Source organism: Cyprinodon tularosa, unplaced genomic scaffold, assembly GCF_016077235.1.
Source record: "Cyprinodon tularosa strain WSP-4 unplaced genomic scaffold, ASM1607723v1 ctg1178, whole genome shotgun sequence".
In the NCBI taxonomy this organism is placed as follows: domain Eukaryota; kingdom Metazoa; phylum Chordata; class Actinopteri; order Cyprinodontiformes; family Cyprinodontidae; genus Cyprinodon; species Cyprinodon tularosa.
The window spans coordinates 4,153-28,028 of NW_024037979.1; the positions used below are offsets into that span (position 1 = coordinate 4,153).

General features: G+C 39.6%; 1 pseudogene; it reads right to left on the reverse strand.

Annotated features, from left to right (window-relative positions):
* Positions 1 to 11,049: 11,049 nt before the first annotated feature.
* LOC119799266 lies at positions 11,050 to 23,327 on the reverse strand (annotated as a pseudogene).
* Between the last annotated feature and the right edge of the window lie 549 nt (positions 23,328 to 23,876).

The window sequence follows — 23,876 nt, forward strand, 5'->3', positions numbered from 1 at the left end:
ATACCGATCATAGCTGTACATTTTGTTTTCACAGACTAATCTCGCCTCACAATGAGGCGGTGACCTCCTATTTGCTCGGAGCCATAATCAGCAAGTCCAGATTTGAACGATGTTGATAAAGACGACATTGTGTGTAAGTGACTTGTTTTTATGTTTTCTCCTTCCTTGTTACTGTGACGTTGGATTTTTTTATTCATACCACTCTCATTTAATTGTTTTCCAGCTGCCTGTAAGACGTATGAGACGGTACGCAGGAGCTTCAGATATACGCAGCCAGCGAACACGTTGCGTGCGGAAGCTGCCAAGCATTCAGCTCGGAGTCGAAAGAGGGTAAGACTTTATTTGGTGACTATTTTTCAGGTGCATTGATAGATGTGTGGTGTCCATACGCAGTGCATCCCATCGCATAGTGCTGGTTCATTGTTTTTTTTACAGCTGCTGTAATCGAGGCAGAGTGTGCTAGCCGATGAGGAAGTGGAACTCTGGAATGGCCGCTGCCATTTCGTAGGCTGGATCTCTCTGAACTCTGTGTTAAGCTGCAGTCCCGGTTAGAAGCGATGCCTTAGTACAGGGCCACGCACAGTAGGCGTCTGCACATCGGACCTGCCTCGGAGGGAATGCTGCCAGTTACCTCCAACCCCGAGGAGGCAAACGGACAGTTCACGGAGTTGTAATTTTTGGATACGCATGTGTGGGCAGATCCTCCCGTTGTATATAGTTGTGTTTGTTTTAATAAAGCTCTTTCTTTGCATAAACATCTTCCTGGCAAATGTTCATTTCCTGTACAAATTCATTCATGTCCTTGATGGTAGCCTAATAATAGCGTAGTAGTGTAGGATAACATAAATATACAGCATATAAATAAATATATGAATAAAAAAATATATATATATTTATATGCCAACCACGAGCGATTTTTACTTGTTTAAAAAGAAGTGGTTCCGTCCAATACTCAGTAAGAACATTCAAGCCTGGCCTTGCCACGAGCGATTTTATTTGTTTGAGAATAGTGGTTTCAGCCAATACTAAGTAGGTTATTCAAGCCAGACCTGGCCAGCCGCGCGGGTTTGCTGCATTCATATCCTAATTAGGGCCATTAGTACAGCTGATCGCTCTCCACATACGTCAGTCCGTTCCCGACAATTTGTGGCACTGACAAACGGCGACAAGCGCGGGTTGCAAATTGTCTAACTGACGAAAATCAGGGAGATCTGCGGAGTTTACGGGGATGAAAATCTCACTTTTCATGCAGTGCTGGTCACTGTGAATAATGTCCTGTACCCCAAACCTGCTAATCAACCCTCCTACCAAGGCATCTGCCACTGTCTCTGCTTCCTGGTCGGGGATGGCATAGGCCTCTGGCCATTTTGTAAAATAGTCAATAGCCGACAGAACATAGCAGTTTCCTTTGTCAGAGCATGGTAGCGGACCCACAACGTCCACCGCCACCCTCTCCATAGGGGCCCCTACTACAAACTGTTGCAGTTGGGCATGTTACTGGCCTGGTGGTCCCTTCCAGGCTGTGCAGGGGTCATAGAGACGACAGAAGTTCTCTACATCCCTCCTGCACCGACCCCAGTAAAAACCCTGCCGGAGGCGGCGGAGAGTCTTTGTGACTACGACCTGCCATCTCTCCTCTCTTGTGGCAGGCTCCTTCCATGCCCTCTGCAGCAACCCCTCCTCCAGGCGCAGCACCTCAAACTTGGACCACAGACCTTTGGTTGCTAGCGAAAGCCCAGCAACCTCCTCCCATGGCGGCTTTACCTGTCTTTCCAACCACTGCAACACAGGCTGGATGTCGGGATCCTGGTCCTGTTGCTGCCTCCAGGTATCGGTGTCCACTGTCTGCAGCTCTCTGCAAGAAACCAAGTCACTCTGACACAATACTGGCTGGCTCAGGTTCAGCTGCTCCTCCTCCAACCTCTCCCTCCGGTTACAGTAACTGAATCCCTCCATAGCGCAGGGCCGCTTGAAGAGAGCGTCAGCATTAGCATGCTTATGTCCAGCACTATGGACAACCAAGAAATTGTAGGTTTGCAGCTCTTCCAGCCACTGGGCCACTTGGCCTTCGGGTTCTTTAAAGGACATCAGCCACTGGAGAGCAGAGTGATCAGTCCTTATAGGTACACTATGCAACCGGTGTTGATTTTCCAGCGAGGCTCCCCCCAGAGGGCGAAAGTAAAAGTGCACTGTCGTAAATATGCTCAGCTGTTCTCCTGGTTTCTCCAGCGCGTCGGGTGCGTTCAACGCAGGGAGAGAGACACAGCGCTGATGATCACTCCTCTAAAACAGTTTATTGACGCCTAAATTAACTTAAAATGCAGAAATCTGCCGGCAGAATATGCAGTTTGGATTATTTAGATGAAAAACACCTACCAGCTGCCGCTGTGAACCGCTGCTGATGAAGGGATCCATACTGTCAGCGCATCCCTGGTATGTGGGGGTCTGAGCGGCTCCGACAGAAAAAATATTGAAGGCAGGATAATAATCTGAATGAACTGACTGCACTGATTACGTTTTCAGGTGTATTTTCTCACTTAAACACATATTAAAACTACTTTATTCCCACTGATCACAGCAAATAAAGCTGCAAGGCAGAGAAAGGATAGTGAAGCCCGCCCAATGCGCCTCTTGCACCGCACAGCCAGAGCAGCAAAGCTGCTTCAGCCTTGCGTCAGAACTAACTGGTACAAGCAGCAAAAAGAAAGCAGCAGACACGATTTTGCTGCTTTTGCTGCGTGAACGTAGTATAACTGCACAAAGATTGCCACTGTGCTAGCAACGAGAATGCTTTTAACTGGGGGGTGTAGCAGTTCTCGCCGTAAAGCAAGACTGACTCTCACGAGACTTCTGAGCCTGTGGGTGCGGGTCGGTGCTCCTGCAGTTGCAAGTGCAGTATTTCCCCCACAGACCACCAGGGCGGCCGAGAATACCTTTGTTCAACCTGAAATGACTCATTTAATCATCCATAACGGTATGGAACACATTAATTAACTGAAAAATGTTGCATAGTGTGCCTTTAACGTGAAAGGCAGGCCGCAGAGGTAGTACTCAAAATGCTGCAGCGAAAGTATCACCGCCAGCAGCTCCCGCCTTTTCACACAGTAACGTTTTTTCTGCCTTGTTAAAGGCCCTACTGAAGTAACCCACCACTCTTTCTCCTTCTGGGCTCACCTGGGCGAGGACGCCCCCGACACCCACTCCACTTGCATCGGTGTCGAGAATGAAAGGGAGAGTGGGGTCAGCTGGAGCGAGTACTGGGCCTCCAGTCAGAGCCTGCCGGAGGCAGTCGAATGCCCCTTGGCACTGTTCTGTCCACACATACTACTGGTTCTTCGGGAGGAGTTGGAAAAGTGGGGCTGCTATGCTTGCAAATCCCTGCACGAACCTCCGGTAATAAGAGGCTAACCCCAGGAAACTCTTAAGATCCCTCTGCGTAGTGGGAATGGGCCACTCTGTCACCATCTTCACTTTCTCCGCCATGGTGCTGATGCCCTCCCTCCCAATCTGGTGGCCCAGAAATATCCCCTACTGCTGCATGAAATGACATTTATCTGGGTGGAGCTTCAGGCCTGCGGCTCTAATTCTTTACAGCACCCGACGAAGGGAGCCCAAGGCTGCTGCAAAAGAGGTGCCATGGACCAGTATGTCATCCAGATATACTAGACATTCTTGGCGGGGAATGTCACACTCACACACACACACATATATATATATATATATATATATATATATATATATATATATATATATATATATATATATATATATATATATATATGTTTGTATGTGTGTGAGTGTGTGTGCGCGTGTTTACATACATACAAGAGTCATGGAACTGTGCTTACAGCTCCTTCATATTTCATGTACACTAATAACTTCTAATAGAATTAAATTAGTCACTCATTCTTACAGCTCCATAACACAAAAATAACAATTATTTATATATAGAACATATTGGAAAGCTGATCCTCCTGCTGTGGGCCAGAAAGGTTCCTCTGATTTGAGGTGAAGTCATCCAGCTCTGGTAGGTGACAATAGTTTCCTCTGGCTTCCATCTCCTATAAATCACCTAACCTTTTGATTTAATTCCAGCTCTGACAATGCTGCAGCTCGCTGCAGCTTGCTGGAGACCCTGCTGTTTTGTTTCCCTGTTTTCTTTTCATTTTTCTTTGTTTAGTTTATCTGGTTCATTGGTCGGTATTTCCCTTTGAACATTCTATTGTTTTGTGTGGCCCCCAGTTTTGTTGCAGGTAGCAACCAGGGGTTCTTTTAGACCAGTGTTTTTCAATCCTGGTCCTCAAGTCACCCTGCTCTGCATGTTTTGGATGTTTCTGAGGTTCAGCACACCTGATTCAGATGATTGCAGTTCAGCAAAGCCTGATAATCTGCTATTAATTGATAACAGGTGTGTGAAAGCTAAGAAACATCTAAAACATGCAGGGCAGTGTGCCTTGAGGACCAGGGTTGAAAAACACTGTTTTAGACTATTCTATTAAAGCATTGATTTTAATTGGTTATGTTGGAGATAACCTCATTTTAGTCTTTGGCCAAGTTTAAACTGTAATATTTTGTTTTTTGTACTTTCTTGTTTAACCCCACCCTTTTGTCTCCAGGCTGAGTGCTGACAGTAGTGGGAGGGGCCTCCTGGGAGACTGGAACTGTGTGTCGTGCGAGGGGCCGTTGGGATTTTTTTATTATTCACGATTAAATGCCTGCTCACAAGTGTTTGGGGTGATTTATTTTGGATTTATAGATTTATTTTAGGAACCAGTCCCCATTTGGACTGCCCTCCCCCTGCTGGTAGACCTCAGTACTGTACACACCCTTCCTATTGTGTTTCATTGTTTTGACTGTTTTTTTTTGTTTGTTTTGGGTTTTTTTTTAAGAAAGAGAACAATAAAATGTAACTAATTTTCTTGGAAAAGTCTTCTCTTTGGTCACGAACCTCGAGCCTACTAGTAGTCCATTTCCTTGGGTACAATTCCCAAGGTGGCTTTGTTGACAACTTCTAGTTCCACTGCTCCTCACAGCAGGGTATCAGACTCCTACCTTAGTGTTGCCACATATATAACGTCAATGATTCTTACAGATACTAAGGAAAATAAAGATGGTCAATACCAGTGGTGGGTGGAGTTTTCTCCGGATGTGTACACCAATAACCAAATGTATACAAAGGTATCACAGCAGTGTATTTATATGAAAGCCAACAACAACAAAAAACATAACATTTTCTGAACAGTGCTTTCAGTCAAGGCTGTCTTAATCTATGCTGGGTCAGACGATGACGTTTGAAAAAGGGAAAGCAGCATAAAGCATTATGTAACGCTATTGGTTAAGCTTCACAACGTTATCAATGGTTTGTAGAATCAGAAGATTTGTTCGTAACGAGCCGGGGAGGTGAATAAAGACCAACACCAAACATACAGTTTTAAACTGAAAATATACCAATATTCAAAACAAACACAATATTAACAGTCAGAGGAGGACAACATTAAATAAACTATGAGCAATGAAAATTTAAAGGTTTTAAGTTCCAGTCCTTCAAAAGTAAAAAAAAAAAAAGATGCTTGAATTGGGATCTGTTCCATAATTTCAGTGCCTATAAAAATGCTCAAGTAAAGTCAAAATAAGTCACAATCAATGTAGCAACAATCAATTTAGGGAAGCTTCCTCGTGGTCGGCGCCGAGCACCTTCAACAGGCTTTATCAGGTGAACATGACCACACCTCATGCTCTACAGGGCGTCCTGCAGCAATCCCTCGTGCGTCCTGTTGAGGTAGGTGCTGCTGCTGATGCCAGGTTCTAGGTTGATGGTTTTTGCTTTGCATCCCTGGGGTTTCATTTGGCATACGTTTTTCAGTATCCATAATGACCACCAGAGGCGGTGCACTTCTGGTGGTCATTATGGATGAAATAGAATGTGTAACTTATGTGACTAAGGTTCTATGAAAGATGGATGATTAGAAAAGCATTGGTTTCGCTCGACTTCCCTCGGTTTCACTGGGCACGCAAGAAGATGTAGGGACTGAACTCCTGGTGTCACATGGTTATATAGACTTACATCGATCAGCGGTAAGTCACAGGGGACTTTGTTGACACTCATTCTTGACCTGCGCAAGTGCAAAAGTAATTCATTCAGGGCTTGAAGCTCTGCCTCTGGCAGTCATCCAGGATTCATAGAACCGTAGTTACATATGGAACTCACATTGTTGGCTTACTGATTAGGTCACCAATGTCAGATGCTGTTCTCTAGATTTTCAAGAACTGAGCCAGAAAAACAAGGAAATAATAACTACATGTTACATCAGTTCTTTACAAATTAAGTAGAAATATTTTCTTATTCCAAAACACAAACTGATCTTCTAAGTAGAGATGAAGAAAACTAAAGGCTTTACCTGAGGAACAGAGCATTGACCATAGGAACCACATCAGGTCCAGGATTGTTCTCTAACTCTCAGCTGAGAAATTAGTTTCTAATTGAAGGTCACAACATCTACAGGCACCACCGCCTAGAGCCGTGGTCCCCAAACTACGGCCCGCGGGCCGGATCTGGCCCACCTCCACACTTGGTCCGGCCCCCTGAACAATACCAGAGAGTATTTTCATATAATTGTTGTTTTTTTTTTTTTATTTGATATTAAAGTTGGACATTTGCAATAAAATGTTCCTTAATTATGAATTTTTTTCATTATTAACTATTAGTAACTATTTTATTTCACACATATAACGCGACAATGTTCCACCCTTTTGGGGTCTGTGCCCCTATCTGGCAACCCCCAGCATAAAATCTTAGACCCGCCCCTCTCAAAGAGATACGGAAGAGGATTAGGGCTATTCAAAAAAATAGAAATAATAGTCTATTCAATTCTGACTTTTTTCTCAGAATTCTGACTTTAATTAAGAAAAAAAAGTCAGAATTGAATAGTTTTTTTTTTTGTTTTCTTTTGAATGGCCCTAATCCTCTTCCGTAAAGAGAGAACGGAATAATGGCGAAAAGATTAGGTAAGAGAAAAATTGATTCAGAATGCAGGGCATTTAACCTGAATTGGACAAACGATATTTTTTTTTTTGTTCAATGTAAAGAAAAGGCTGTCTGTCTCATCTGTCAAGAGGCGGTGGCGGTATTCAAAGAATATAACCTGTGGAGACACTATGACTCCCTTTCATAAAGACATAAATCCCGTCATAAATTAGGCACTCTTGCAATCGTCACAATTTTTCTGTTACAAACTGACCCCGGCCCCCCATCAGAGAAGGGAAAAGTTATGTGGCCCTCACAGGAAAAAGTTTGGGGACCCCTGGCCTAGAGCAATGGTTACAGGAATGGTTCTGGTTATTAACTCCCTCACCACAGAACAATAAATGGTTACCAAACTGTTTCAGCTGATTCATATCATCTCATTAACAAGCAGATCTATGGAGTCAAGCTGAACATCGTCCCTCACCTTACAGCCACTGAAGCCTAGTTTCCAAAGAACCAGATGTTCTTGGAACATTTAGTGATGTTCATCAGTAGTTTCTGGTAGTGTCATGATGGGTATCAGAGCTAGCCCAAAATGCAGAACACACACGGAGGCTGGTTAAAAGTTTAACAGAGTTTATTGAAGAATGAACACAGGTTAATGCACAGGAACTGGAACTGGTCAGGGGCTGGTTCACTGGAGTCTGCAGAGATGATAGTTTGATTAGCAAACGAACTGATGCGTTATGAGTCTTTGATTAATCAGATGAGTACCTTGAAGAAGTCCGATTCTCTCTTTGAGAGAGAAGGCACTGATGGGTCCAGAGACTGTTAGTTCAGCAGAGTCCAAGAGTTGCTTCAGCGTCTTGCTTCTGACTTTGAGGGCAGACCTTAATCTGAGTTTCCAGCTCTTAGCCAAGAGCTGCAGGGGAATCCACAGAGGAATCTTCAGGTTTGGCTCACGAGGGCAATCACGGCAGGTTAAGCTCATCCAGAGCCTCAGGTAGAGACAGGTTTCCTGTGAGGCAAAAAACAAGGGAGAATTAGAATCAGATCTCATCAATGAGATAGCAAAGATTATCAGGTTCAAGGCTCAGGTCGCTAACCAAACTAGGTCAACACTGCGGCATCGAAGCAAGGTCTGGAAGCAGGTTATATAGGCAGGTCTCTGATGAGGAGATGCGCCTCAGGTGTGTTGGAAGGTTCCAGTTCTGGAGGACCCACGGCGCACTCTGCTGGAGGAAGGTGGTACAGCTCCAGATCCCTACAGGTAGTTTTGTGGACTTGTTATGCTTTTACATTTTTCTCAGATGAGTCCTCAATCCTTCTATTGCTGTTATGGTTTTCTCCTTTTGGACTTTTCAGTTATCTAAGTAATTCTGTTTTGTTGATTTTGGTTTTTCATTTTGTGTTATATTTAAGCAGTCTTTAGTTACTGTCTGTTGCCCCATTTTGCCTTTCTCCTCTCCCCTAGCTCCCTTCTAGTCACTTCCATCCACACCTGCTCCATATCAGCTGATTTTTCGTCTTTGTTCTATCTCCCATATATACTCTCCCTGTGCAGTTCTTCAGTGCTGGCTCCTTGTTTCTTTGCTCCCATATGTGTTTTCCATGATGTCTCCTGGATTTTTGGATTTCGGTATTTTGTTTTGGACTTTGCTTCTGTTACCTTTGGGATTTTGATTAAACCTACAAGAAATCTAGCCACGTGAGACCATCCTGATCTCGCGAGCTTTTAAGATTTCACTCGCTGATCAGTCTGGAGACTCTCCATTGAAGAAAATTTGGAGCCGTTCACCAAACGAACGTCCAATCAGCGTTGGCTTTGAGGCGGGTTGAGGTGTGACGCAACGAGAAGCGCGACAGTTCAGTCTAAAGAACATGGCGGCTTCAGCCGATGAAACTAGCGTTAGCGTGGCTATCGAGCAAGTTTTATCGTCTATCACCAACATAGGCCAATCAGCTAACCAGTATTTTCGCCCCTTCCCAAAATTACTTCAAGGGAAGGTTTCCAGATGGATATGCGGAGCAAATCCATCTGGCGGAGTCAGGTTACAAGAAATCATCTCTGCCTCTCTCATCACTGCATTCAGGTCCTCAAACAACTTTCAACCCCATGTTGACGACCACATCAAATAACAACACTGTCTCCTAAGACTTTTGGTTTTTACAAAATATGTTAAATGTCAAAAGATGAATGGTTAGGAAAATGGAAATGATAACAACCAGTCCCAGTTCCTGTCTGTTTTTCTGTATCCTTTGGGATTTTCTTGGTAGATCTACACCAGCCATGAGGTGAACATCTGTCTTTGTGACACGTTAAAGAAAAAATAACAAAAATATTAGAAAATTATTACATTTGTTCCGTGCAAACTGGTTCCTACCTAACTGTTTGTTTATTTATTTATAAAAACAACAACTATAGAAAAAATATCTATAGTTTTCCAGGTGTCTGTATAGAAATCTGTAAAAAAGGCAGTAAATATCTTAAAATAACCTCCAAAAATCTATTTCAAATGCTTCTACTGAAGTAGAACATGTAGACATGATGAAAGCCTGATTTTAAGACGGTTGGTAAAATTACTGATGAGTTTCTGATCATTCTGGTTAGTCTGAAAACTGGAAAAAAAACTGTTTCATTACATAAAGTTATTGATTTATTGAAAGTTTCATTCTGGTTTCCAGTCAGAGAGCTGATAAATTTTACCAGTTTATATTTACTGCTCCATTCAAAAATGTACTTTAGATAAGAACTGAGTTATATTTTATAACATTGATTATAAAAAAATATCTGCTCTCTAATATCAAACAGTTCATATTCATTAACAATGTTTAAACACATTTCTAACAAGGTTAAGTTGTGTGCAGAGGATCAGTGACTCTGGAGGAGCAGAAAGTTTCAGTCGTTCTTTCTGATCACTGTAGAATGAAACGTCTCAGAATCCAACTTGGTTTGATCCAGAAACTGAAACTCATTTAATCTACTGCTTATAAGGAACATAACTGTTTGTCCCAGTTTTTCTAGAAGTGTCTTAACGATTTACAAAACCTTTAGAAAAATATTAGGAATGATGAAGCATTTATAAACTGGTTCAGGGGAATCATGCTAATTTAATGATTCCATACAATCAGCTGTGTTGATAGTTACCCTGAACACTCTAGATTATATTCAGAAAAAACAAATAACAGATAAGATTCAAACTTCTAGATTTGATCTATCAAATAGAGAATTGAACAGCTATCTGGGATGTCAGGAGATGCCTCGTTAAAAAACATCTGATAAAATTCTTCGATTAAAAAGCAGCAGCAGGATGAAGTTTTGTTCTCTGGGGTTTTCATTAGTAATGCGATTTCTTTCAAGCAGCTTCCTGATTAGATCACCAATGTCAAATACTGCTGTCCTCTAGATTTACAAGAACTGAGCCAGAAAAACAAGGAATTATTAAACACGTCACATCAGTTCCTCTTTGGAAATTAAGCAGACATCCTATTTTTTTATGTTAAAACAACCTTAGAAGGGCGACAGCCTTCTCTATCATTGCTCCTCATTTATCCAATAGCCTCCTGCTGCACATTAGGGAGGCTCCTTTCCTGCTGAATTTTAAAACACGGCTCAAGAATTACTTTTATTCACTGGATTTTATAACTGCTAGGACTTAATTGACGTGAAATTGTTTATTGAGCTTAAAGAAATTATTATTGCCTTATTTTAAATTTATTGCTGTATTTTATTTTTTTATTGATTTATTTTTTTAGCTATGTTCAGCACTTTCAGCTGTAGCTGTTTTAAATAAAGATGATGATGATGATGATGATACATTTTCTGAGTCCCCATTCTTCTACCACATCATGTCTGTCTCCTCAGACATTTGCTTGGTTTAAAAAACAAAAAATCAATTGATTGGGAAAAGCAGAGAAGATGGCAACCAAACCCCCCTTTTTGAAGATCAGGTCCCAGTTCCTGCCTGTGTTTCTATATCCTTTGGTGTTGTCCTCTTTAAATCTACAACAGCCATTAACATCCGTCTTTGTGACATGTTGTTAGAAACAAAATAATGCGAATAATAGAAAAGAATGACATTTGCTCCGTGCAAACTGGGCCTAATCTAGCCATGTGTTTATTTATTAATAAAAACAACAACTAGAGAAAAAGTATCTATAGTTTTCAATGTGCGTGCATAGAAATCTGTACAAAGGCAGTCAATATCTTAAAACCTCTAGATAACCTACAAAACTTCAGAAATATTCTATTTCAACTGCTTCTAGTGAAGCAGAACATGTAGATATGATGAAAGCAGCGAGGCTTTTTTACTGATGAGATTCTGATCAGTCTGAAAACTGAACAAAAAGACAGTTTCATTACATAAAGTTATTGATATACTGAAGGTTTCCTCCAGTAATCATTCTGGTTTGCAGTCACAGAGCTCAAAAATGTACCAGTCTATAAATGTTTAAAAATTAACTTTAGATAATTTTATAACAGTCATTATAAAAATATCTGCCCTCTAATATCAAACAGTTTATATTCATTACATATGTTCAAACACATTTCTAACACGGTTAAGTTGTGTGTAGATGATCAGTGACTCTGGAGGAGCAGAAAGTTTCAGTTGTTCTTTCTGATCACTGTAGAATCAAATGTCTCAGAATCCAGCTTGGTTTGATCCAGAACCTGAAACTCATTTAATCTGCAGTAACCAGATGTTCAGCCAATGATTCGGTGCTATAGTCATTAGTTCACTGGACAGAGAAAATGAGAAAAATTAATAAATCAATTAGATGGAGACACCCAGCAGCTCACAGTCCTTTAATTATTACATCAGTTTATTTTATTCCTCAGAGAAAATGTCAGCCTTCCAGATCACTGACAGGAAAAACAATCTATCCCATAATAATCAAGTAAAGAACAGTTTTCTATCTTACCTGGTTAGGACTTCAGGGCAGGTTGTTGTTCTTCTTGTGTTTGATCCTATTATGTAGAAGAAAAGTCAGTGATTTCTTCAATAAACTGAATATTTCTATCAACATCTGTTCAGTTAATAAACCTACATACCGTTGGAGTTTTTTTGTTTTTTGTGCAAAAAGCTGTAAAATGTAAAATGTTAGAGATATTAAAACATTGAATAAAACATTTAATTATTTGCGAAAATATTCTACGACATATTCCCATCTTACCTAATAGTCTATCTTTCATATATCCAGGAAAAAAAACAATAAGCACTGCCACAAGTATAAAACCAGACACTATACAGATCAAAATTTCAATTTCTGTGATATTGGGGTTGTTTTTTCCACATTCAGCATCAGTTGAAGTATTTCCTGCTTTTATCAGCTGAAGGTTTTGTTTTTCACATCTGCAGTAACAGAAACATGCATCCAGGTTAATGCTCTGCTGAACATCCTGCTGTGTTTAAGGTGTTTCTAAAAGACTAGCTTACTGTGTGTGTGGCTGACAGGACGACATTGATCCATCAGAAAACGTTCCAGCGACGCAGTCAGAGCAGTCTGTGTCTGTGGAGGCTGTTCCTGAACAAACACAAACCAGTTTGCTGGAAGTTGGTCAGAAAACTCTGATCAGATGTTCAGCTATAATAAACATGTAACTCAGTTTATCTTTCTTTATCGTCTGACTATAAATATAAAGTCAGCAGTCATCTTCTGCTCTCTGCTTCTGTCTCCTTGAACCCCAGTGGGCCTCAGCAGATAGCCGCTCACGCTGAGCCTGGTTCTGCTGGAGGTTTCTTCCTGTTAAAAGGGAGTTTTTCCTCTCCACTGTCGCTACAAGCATGCTTAGTGTGAGGGATTGTATTTGAGTCAATGAGTCGATGCAATCAACTGGTTTTCCTTAGATAGAAAACTTTGTATCAATTTGACTGGATGATCTGGTTGAACTGGAAAGTGCCTTGAGATGACATGTGTTGTGAATTTGGCGCTATATAAATAAACTGAATTGAATCTTAAAAGGAGAGGATGTCCAACCTGTCCTCCTTAAACCAGGAGGCTCCACAGCCTCCTGGTTTAAGGTCTGTACAGAAGAATCCCTCCATTGGTTCACAGACTGTGTCTGCATACCGTCCACATTCTCTCTTTACCTTCAGACCAACTTCTGAAAACACAAACAGATAATAACTTAAGGGAAAAAACTTCGACTAACATAGTAAACTAGTGGAGAGACGGAACATTTTGTCCATCTGGATTAAAACATCATTAAAATCATTACACATCATTTACACTCACCGGCCACTTTATTAGGTACACCTGTCCAACTGCTCGTAACACTTAATTTCTAAGCAGCCAATCACATGGTGGCAACTCAGTGCATTTAGGCATGTAGACATGGTCAAGACAATCTCCTGCAGTTCAAACCGAGCATCAGTATGGGGAAGAAAGGTGATTTGAGTGACTTTAAACGTGGCATGATTGTTGGTGCCAGAAGGGCTGGTCTGAGTATTTCAGAAACTGCTGATCTACTGGGATTTTCACGCACAACCATCTCTAGGGTTTACAGAGAATGGTCCGAAAAAGAAAAAACATCCAGTGAGCGGCAGTTCTGTTGATGCCAGAGGTCAGAGGAGAATGGCCAGACTGGTTCGATCTGATAGAAGGGCAACAGTGACTCAAATAAACACCCGTTACAAAAGAGCATCTCTGAACGCACAGTACGTCGAACTTTGGGGCAGATGGGCTACAGCAGCAGAAGACCACACCGGGTGCCACTCCTTTGAGCTAAGAACAGGAAACTGAGGCTACAATTTGCACAAGCTCATCGAAATTGGACAATAGAAGATTGGAAAAACGTTGCCTGGTCTGATGAGTCTCGATTTCTGCTGCGACATTCGGATGGTAGGGTCAGAATTTGGCGTCTACAACATGAAAGCATGGATCCATCCTGCCTTGCATCAACGGTTCAGGCTGGTGGTGGTGGTGTCATGGTGTGGGGAATATTTTCTTGGCACTCTTTGGGCCCCTTGGTACCAATTGAGCATCGTTGCAACGCCACAGCCTACCTGAGTATTGTTGCTGACCATGTCCATCCCTTTATGACCACAACGTACCCAACTTCTGATGGCTACTTTCAGCAGGATAATGCGCCATGTCATAAAGCTGGAATCATCTCAGACTGGTTTCTTGAACATGACAATGAGTTCACTGTACTCAAATGGCCTCCACAGTCACCAGATCTCAATCCAATAGAGCATCTTTGGGATGTGGTGGAACGGGAGATTCGCATCATGGATGTGCAGCCGACAAATCTGCGGCAACTGTGTGATGCCATCATGTCAATATGGACCAAACTCCCTGAGGAATGCTTCCAGCACCTTGTTGAATCTATGCCATGAAGAATTTAGGCAGTTCTGAAGGCAAAAGGGGGTCCAACCCGTTACTAGCATGGGGTACCTAATAAAGTGGCCAGTGAGTGTAAGATGCATAGAGGTGTTCACTAGGACAGTAATGGATCATTTAAATAATTCACTTTAAAGGTACAGAACACATCTGTTTTAAGTCCGTAAAGAAGGTAAAAAGCCTGTAGAGTGAGAGGTGAAGGAACTATAAAAACAAGGAGTTTCCAACAGCCTCTACTTGAGAACCTAAGTTGAAAAAGAAAACGTGAATGTACCTGAATCACAGGTAGAACATGGAGGGCATGTCTTCCATCCATTTGGCTCGTCCATGTAAGTCCCAGCTGAGCAAGGCTGACAGGATGTAGTTCTGAACTTTGTGCAGTCTGTTTCAACCCGACTCCCTGTTAAAAATACACAAAATATTCACTGCTTAAATAAATTGGTAGTTTATATAAAGAACAAACTTGAGTTGATAACAGTTTTGTAACGTAACAGAACCTATATTTGCATAAACTGTGAACAACAATGAAATGGAACATACCAGGACGACACAATGGGCAGCACTCATTCCCTATCCTGTACTCTGTCACATGACATGTGATGGTTTGGACTCTGGGGGCTCTCATTAGGATGAACTGTGAAGATAAAAATTGATTTTATACAAATTAGGCCAGACTTCTTACCGTTTTAATTTCAACCAACTTAAGTTAATTATTTGCTTTGTTTACTTTGTTTCGCAGCTCAATCAGTCAAAAGTATAATTCAGGCATGTCAGATGTCTGTCCATCTTATTAATCAAGAAAAATGTGTCAACCTCAAGAGAAAAGAAAGGTTTTAGCCAAGCGGGACCATTCTGATCTCATATTTGATTTATTGTTCTTGTTGTGTCATCCTGTGTCTCAGTTATCACTCAACTCATTTGAATTCAAACTGACTCTTGTTTGCTGTTTTTTTTTTTTCTGTAGTTATCTTAACTAACTAAATAAATAAATCCTAGTCCCACATGTTCACTTAAATTTCCCCATTATCTGTTCAGATTTATGGACTGTCTAAAAATCGATCTGAAAATATGACATATTCAATTTAAACAAAATATTAAATAATACATTAAAGAAATCAATTGTTTTAAATATGATTTAACAGTATTGGTCATCAAATCAGTGACAGTTTAGTCCAGTGGTTCCCAAAGTGTGGGGCGCGCCCCCTAGGGGGGGCGCAATGCCATTGCAGGGGGGGCGCGGGAAGCGGTATGGATGGATGAATGAAGAAAAAAAAAAAAAAACAGCGCTTGCTTGACTGAGCATAATGGACAGTTGTGACTCTGCAACCCAGATTTGAGAAGATCTACAGCAAAAAGCAGGCTCACTACAGCCACTGAAAAGATGGGAGGATTAAAGTACAAAGAAAAAACTCTCAGGGAGCTGTTCAATGTTTTTGCATTTTGCACAGAGGCTTTTTTAATGTATAGATTATAGCAAAGTTAAATATTGTTACAAATAAAAAAAAAGAAATATGTTTAAAATAACACAGACAACAAAGAATTCTCTTCTAATCTACAGTATAGAACTATGAAAAAAATACAGTTACACAAACGTTTTCCACTGTAAAGATGGTGTAGTTTGTTCTGTTGCAACCTGAAGTGTGAAATAAACTTCAGTGGAGTTTCAAAACAAAATATGTGTATAGATTTATTATATCTGGTTGAATGATGTGTGTGCCCAGTTGATTTTTTTTTTTTTTTGGGGGGGGGGTGGGGGTGGGGGGGGGGCGTGGAAATTTTATTGTAATCCAAAGGGGGGCCCAGAAGAAAATCTTTGGGAACCACTGGTTTAGTCTGTCAGAGTCTGCCTGTAGTGTTTTTAAATGTCCAGCAGGTGTCAGTATTCAGTGACACATTATCGATCAATACGGTTTGCTGATGTTTCGAAACGCTCCATGATGCCTCAGGAACCCATCTCTAGGTTACAGAAGCAGAAATCCAGAAATAATAAACAGAGAACAAAACTAGTAGATACTGGGGGGGAAACATCCATGAGGAATGAAGAGGATCCAGCATTAAGGAACTGCAGAGGAGGAGTATATAAAGAACAATGAATGCAATGATTAGCTAATTGGGAGCAGGTGTGGACAGAAGCACCTGAGGGGGAATAGAGGAGTAACGAGGAGTAAACAGGGCTTAATAAGACCAATGACTATAAAATAAAGAATGACCAAGGAGAAAACTAGAGGATAGGAAAACGGACTGGAGATAAATGAAAATCAACAAACATAAATAGTAAAACTGATAAGTAATTCAAAGATTATATAATTCTTAGCAGTTTAAAACAGAATAACAATTCCAAGCCTAACTGAGAATCCAAAGTGGAAACTAAACAGAACCAAAATTCCCAACACAGCAGACAGTAACCCTCCCTTAAGGGCAGATACCAGGCGATCCAAAAAGTGATTTTTTTAAGCTTGCCCTGTAGCGTGTTCACCTGCCTACCTTGGAGAGCCAGGGAAATGACAGTGTTAATGGCGCGTGGTTGAGGTTTTCACAGCGCCAATCTCATGTGTGCAAGTAAATGTGATAAAAAGCTGTTTCCGTGGCCGTTGTGCTCATTAAAGCATTTGTAATTCTAAATGTTTCAGTGTAGCCAGCATCAAGTAACGGTGATTCAAATCTTCACAGCTTCATGTAAATGTGCAACAATGGAGGTAAATGTGTTTAAAACCACAGTTACTGCGGCATAACGCTATTTAAAATCAGGCTATCAGAATGATTCCATTGTCATTCTAAACGTTCCAGTCTAACCAGTGTCAGATTTCAGTCAAAGGGGATCTTTATGTTAATGGCCCATTTTGCTGAAATGCAATGGCAAGAGCCCTGAACTGCAATTTGTGGGAAAGTCCTATTAAAATTCCACAATTTTAATAGGACACAAAAGAGTAAGAATAAAGAAAGAATGTACTCAACCATGGCAACAGGAGACATTTGACAACACTTTTAGACATCTTAAAATTAATTTTAAAACAATAAATTTGAATATAGGTAACAAAAATACAAAAAGGATCTTTAATCCTAATTCAGGAGCAGAACATGTTAGCCTAAATAAGAAGTTTTAAACAAAAAAACCTTCAATCTGCTTCACAGGACATCCAGAGTTTGGTTTGTTTATTAATGTTTATTCATTTTATTTAATTCACTCAGCTATAAATACATTTACCAGCAGTATCAATGTTGCTATCCTTCCTCTTCTTCTAAAGATCATTCTCAAAGAAAACAGATGATTTCTCTGGAGCTCCACACTTTGTTTTATGGAGACCGAGGACGGACAGCAAAAGCTGAAAGTCAGCATCTGTAAAAAAAAAAAAAAAAAAAATAAAGGAGACAAGTCAACAATTTATTATCAGCCTTTGATGAGTCGCTATGATGATAAATAACATTGCTAATCTCTTTCTGCTTCAGTGTTTGAGCCATCTACTCAGCGAGAGGTAAAGAAATAAAAGTAGCATCTAACCAAATCAGCTGGTTTACTAAATAAAGAGAGGGTAAAACATTTTAATGAAAGTGTTCTTCTGTTGTTAATTACTGTTGTGGGAATGTTTTGCATGACTCTCCTGCTTGTCATGATTCTGCCCTTTCTGCGCTTTTTGCTTCAGTTTAAGTTTTTGAGTTTTCAGTTACACTGAGAATTAAGTTCAACTCAAAAAGAAACAGAACCAAATAGCCCAGAAAGAGCAGAATCACGACAAGCAGGAGAGGTCAGGGGTGTTTTCAGATACAATTTGATTTATGTCATTCTGCGTTTTATAGGTCATTGGTTTAATTTCCATTTTGTGCCATTTTAGTGGTTTTCTTGTTGTATTTAAGTTCTTATTTATTTCTTCTTTACTCTGATACTCCCTTGTGCCAGTCTTCTTTCCCCTAGCTGCCTTCTACATCATTCTGTCCACATCTGCTCCAAATCAGTTGATTATAGGGCAGGGAGAATTGGCCTAAAAATAAAAGCCAACATTTTATTTTAAGGCTCTCATGTCAAAATTTTTAATTCGACTTTCGATTCCCCCAAAATTAATAAGGTATCAAAGAAAAAGTCAAACTAAATGTTTACTATCATGAGTGATAATTTAAGATATCTGAAATTGTATCTTTGAGATATCAAATGACATCACCTGATTCTTTATTTAAAGTGTCACACATCCTCAATTACAATCAAGATATCTGAAACGTACCATAAATCCTCTAATATAGGATGGGACCTTTATTTCACTCAGGTGCATCTTTGTCCAGGCCATTATTGGAAGGAGGCCAGAATTAGAGGCAGGCCTCTATTTCTATTTGATCAAAACAGACGACCAGTGGAATGAATAAAAACGAGATTTTGTGTCTCTTTGAACCTATAAAATACTAGGTTCATTTATTGAAAAAGTACAGTTACCATAACGGAATACAGAACATTATTAAGAGATCTTCAAGAAGCTGGAACTTTTCTGCACAGCAATACGGGAAAAAAAACAGACACAGAATGGAATCTTGGCCAAACTGACTTGCGAAACAAAGTTAAAAAAAAAATTTATGTTCTGCCATCACAGCAAAATTTTATTTGAGGCAGGCTAAGTGGAAGTAGGCTACCAGTATCATATATTTCAAGGGAAATTCAGAACAACAAAGGCCAACGAAAATCTATCATTTTAACGCTGCCTGGTTACCACCAGACCTACCGGTAATCACGTTTGTCTTTCAGATCAGAACGATTGTGTAAGGCCTGCTAAGGATGGGACTTCCCATGCTAATGTCTTGGATTCGTTAGCAAACACTGCCCCCCTGTGGTACTTGTATGTTAATATCACAAGTTGTTGAGGACTGCCCAGGAACATTGTTGGTTCTAATTATAGCGCCGGCCTGAATACGAGTCCAGCCATTATTTACGTCCACCGACAGCGAGAACGGCCATTATTAGAGACCTGGCCGCTAATGTAATACAGGCCAATATTAGCGGATTTACGGAAATTCTGACTAGTACAAATTACATTTTTAGATATCCTAATAACAAAATAGCCCCCTAGTGCTGTCACTGAGCTGTCCAAAAAGTGTCCTGCAGAATTTTGGGTGGCTGTAATGGTGCTGACTCTTCTTGAAAGTTGTTTCAATATTACCACAATATAGAAAGAACTCAGCCGTATTCCTCTTCTTTCATTCATGTAATGTGCACTTACTTGCTATCAATATCGATCAACTGATCGATTAATACGGCCAGGCTGAAGGACAGCACAGAAGCACTTTTAATGGCAACACAGGAGCCTTGAGCTCCAGAGCAATACAGGCCCAGATCTACCAAACCAGGCAAGATCCCAGGGGCAGGTTATGCAAAGAGGCTCCAGAAGCAAGCTACCATCTCACAAAAGGATGGAAGATACTGGCACAAAAGTTAAAGATGGAAAGTCATAACCAAGTGGCTGGTTTAGTTTACAGAAATATCTGTTTGAGAGTGACCTCTCAAGGTGGTGGAGAATGACAGAGTTAAGGTCATGTAGGACTTCCAGATAAAAACAGACTAATTGGATGTGGCAAACCAAATGGACATTGCGGTCACTGATAAGCAGCAGACGACAGCCATAGTGACTGATGTAGCCAATACCAAATGATGGAGATATAAGGAAAAAAGAACATGAGACAATGGAAAAATACCGAGGGCTGAGAGAAGAAATAGATAGAGCCTGAAAGGAAAAGGCAAAGGTATTGCCTATGTTCATTAGAGCAGTGGGGACAAGACACCTACTGCCAAAATATTAAATAATTAATTTGGGATATTAAGGACTCTGAAGAATTAAAAAACCCAATCCAAAAATTGGAGATCAGACAGTTTTCTATTTCATTCAGTAAACAGGTTAAAAAAGAAAACATATATTACAATAAACAAAAAAACCCTTAGAAGTAGACAAAGTTCAAATATTAACCCTCCAATCTAAACTCATCAATGAGCCTATAGCAGATTAAGAAACCAATAGAGGAAGGTGAAAAAAAACCAAGCTTAATTCTGCAATCTACAAAATAGGAGACAACAAAATGCCATCAAAATCCTTGATAATTAATCAGGTGGAAACTAACAATGAAGAAACAACAGCAACACAGATCTATACATTTTATAAAAACCTATATACCTCCAAATGTTAAAAACCAGAATGTTTTGCCTCTTTTTAGCCAGATTGAAAAATGTATTCCTAAAATTCAAGATGACTAGATGGACTTACGTGTAACTTTTAGAAACATTTTTGGGTAGACATACGAATAATATTGTTTCAAGTTTTTAACCTAAATTTGTAGTAACTGTATTTTAACCCCTATAATGAGACAGCGTGTTATTATATCATTCCTCAAACCAGATAAAGACCCAAGACTCATTGAGAATAGAAGACCTATCACAGTTAGAAACTCAGATTACAAACTGCTAACCTACATATTCAACTGAAAACTGGATCCTCAAACAATCAGGCTTCTTAAAGGAGGATCGATCAACAACAATAGTAGACTAGTAATGGATTTAATTGAATATAGAGACTTAATCGATGATGGCTTTATTCTTTTCTTACATTCTTATAAAGCATTTGATTCTGTAGAGCAAATATTTAGACTTTGGAGAAAAATCTAATTAGAAGTTCTGTATATCAGAACATCAATAGTTGTTTAACTCTTCCTTAAGGTACGACAGCTTGATTTAACATTAGTGTCGGTATTCCAGAGGGATGTCCGATTTCAATTCAATTCACAATTCACATGTCATCTCTAAGCACTTTACAGTTCACCAGATCATCCAGTCAGATTGATTCAAAGTTGAAAAGCGTTAAATGATATGGTGACTTTGTTCAAAGACAGGGTTAATTTAGCTCTTAATAGTTATATTATACAAATGTAACTCTGAGGCGTCACATGTTAGTAGGTAAAATTGAGTTTAAAAAAATAATTTTAGATAATAAATCTCGAGGTGTTAAAATAGAAAGAATAACTCTTTGTCTATCAACTCTGAACCCCTATAGTGGATTTAACACCCAAAGAGAACATTCACAGACTCTGCCTCCAATGCTACAGGTACCGGACGAAGCTGAGGAAAACTTTACTCTCCATTTTGCTCTCATACAGACCAGTTTACCCAGCCTGGTAAATAATTTCTCTCAGATGGTGTAAATTTTTTATTTGCTTTCTAACTCTATGTCATTTTTTGAGTCAAGATAGAGCCGTGTGATAAACATCTGCTACGTTGCATTATAGGGGTGGGTATTGGCAAAGAAGTCATTAATCGATTCGAATCACGATTCACATGCCACGATGCGATTCTATCACAATGCATCATGATACTTGAAATATTGCAATGCATTGCGATATTTTCACTGAACACTGTAGGAAAAAGATACAGCCCTTACCAGTGGCTGACTGGCTGGGTGTGATCTGGATCGTGTCTTCAACTGATACATAACTGAAAGCAACTGAATTCATCCATAGCTGTATTTATTGAAATGACTTTTGGAGGTGTTGCCATGAAAACAAATACTGGACAGAAATATTACTATTACTGGCGTGGACACACTGACAAAATGATCTTAGGATTCATCAAACTTAAAATAACAAAATAAGGATAATCAGTGCCGTTCACATGGCCTCAGTGGTCCTTTAAACCAATGAAATGAAAATATTCAAATGTATATTTCCCCTTTTGCAAATTACGTGCATCATATCAATTTCATTTTTACCTTCTTTGTTTTTAAAGCTAAAATGCATCCAAGCATCTGACTTGAAATGTGATGGAGCCACGGGGCAAATTTTTTAAGTGTCCTCCATGTTTTATTTCATATGACTCATCGGCTGGACATGCCTGTGACACAAAGCAGCGGGCGTCTACACATCTGCAGCGACATCTGCTGGACTGGAAGTTGTATTCCACTTGGTTTGGCTGATGTGCGCCAACCATTCATGTATTTTATTTGTTCTTTTTTTTTTTACAATCGATTCTTGCCTTCAAGAAATGATGCAGTAGATCACAAAATTTAGAATCGCGATGCATTGTCATGACGATTACTTTGCACACCCTAACTGTATTGCTTTGGTGATAGCCTAATCATGTTTACCTAACTTCTAATCTTTGTAACTATAGTGTTGAAAAAAGGGTTTGTAGACGAATATTTCATGTATTTTTTAGCTAAACTCATCAACATTCATACACCTAAAAGAATGATTAGGGAAATGTTATCATGAACACATGGAGCTGCGTGAATCCCCATCTATCAGAAGACTGTCTCCCATAAAAATCAATGCAGCAAACAGCGGTTTAATTGGAGAAATGAACCTCCTCTGCAGTGGATGAAAATATTTTTTAGTTTAAATTTAGTTCTCTTAAGAATTTTTTTACAAAGCAAAGTATTGAAGTGGAAATTGAAAAGGTTCCACATTTTTACATGTTTTGAAAAAAATATTTTTTCAATTGTAATGCACTTTTGAAAGAAAAATATGCGAAAAAAAAAAAGCTTCTTTATTTATTTTTCCAAAGGGATTTTAATATGTTCAGAAATGCTGGTACTTAGCGCCGAATAGTGGTGAAAATTGCAAGTTCGGTTTAATATAATCCCAGTGTGTGAAAAGTTCTGTCTGAGATTAATGAAAATAGTTGTTTTAATGTTTATTGAGTCAGATATGTGGCGGTAATGTTTGATTTATCTAAAGGTTTTAATCTGTTACTGTGTAAATGGGTTTGGCTGTAATTTAAGGACAGATTCTAATATCTGCAGTGTGGGAACTGTAAATCTGTAATCTAACTAAGCATTTTTGCTTGTTGAATATATTTTGCAGATATGTTTTTTATACATACATTGTTTAGATTTACTTATATCTTTCTACCCATTTTATTTCATAAAAGTGTAGAGTTGATGGGGATACCAATTCTAGCAATATGGGATGAAATAAAATGCCTGATCTTAGAACAAAGACTGTTTATTAAAGATAGTACATACCATCCATTCATTTTCTGACACGCTTAATCCCAAGTGCGGTATGGGGGTGCTGGTGCCTATCTCCAGCTGTCAATAGGCGAGAGGTGGGGTCCACCCTGGACAGGTCACCAGTCCATCACAGAAGGATAGTACAACATATAGAAATTGTAAGTTAATATAAAACACAAATATAGATTGAAGTACTAAATTTCACACAGGAAAAGGTCATTTTCCTACTGGATACTGTATAGTCTTTAATGATTACACGTGCACTCTATTTTCTATTTCATTTTTATTACGAGTATATGGTTTATAACAGATTTCAATGGGATGAACATTTGGGCATTGAAACGAGAGATTTTTTTAATGAACGTGTGGAATAGAACAAGGAGCTGTTTGCTTTCAGAGGAAGGAGTAGACACTGCTGTCAGCGACCACATTTCATGCCAACGCTCGTGTTTTATATTTATTTTTTAACAGTATCACTGGCGATATTCTGCTATAACGTGAAGGGAAGAATAAAACAGAAAAGCTCATCTTACATAAACATAAAGCCTTTCAAATTTCACGTTCAGTACTTTGGAATCGAGGCGGAGTGAACTCGGTCA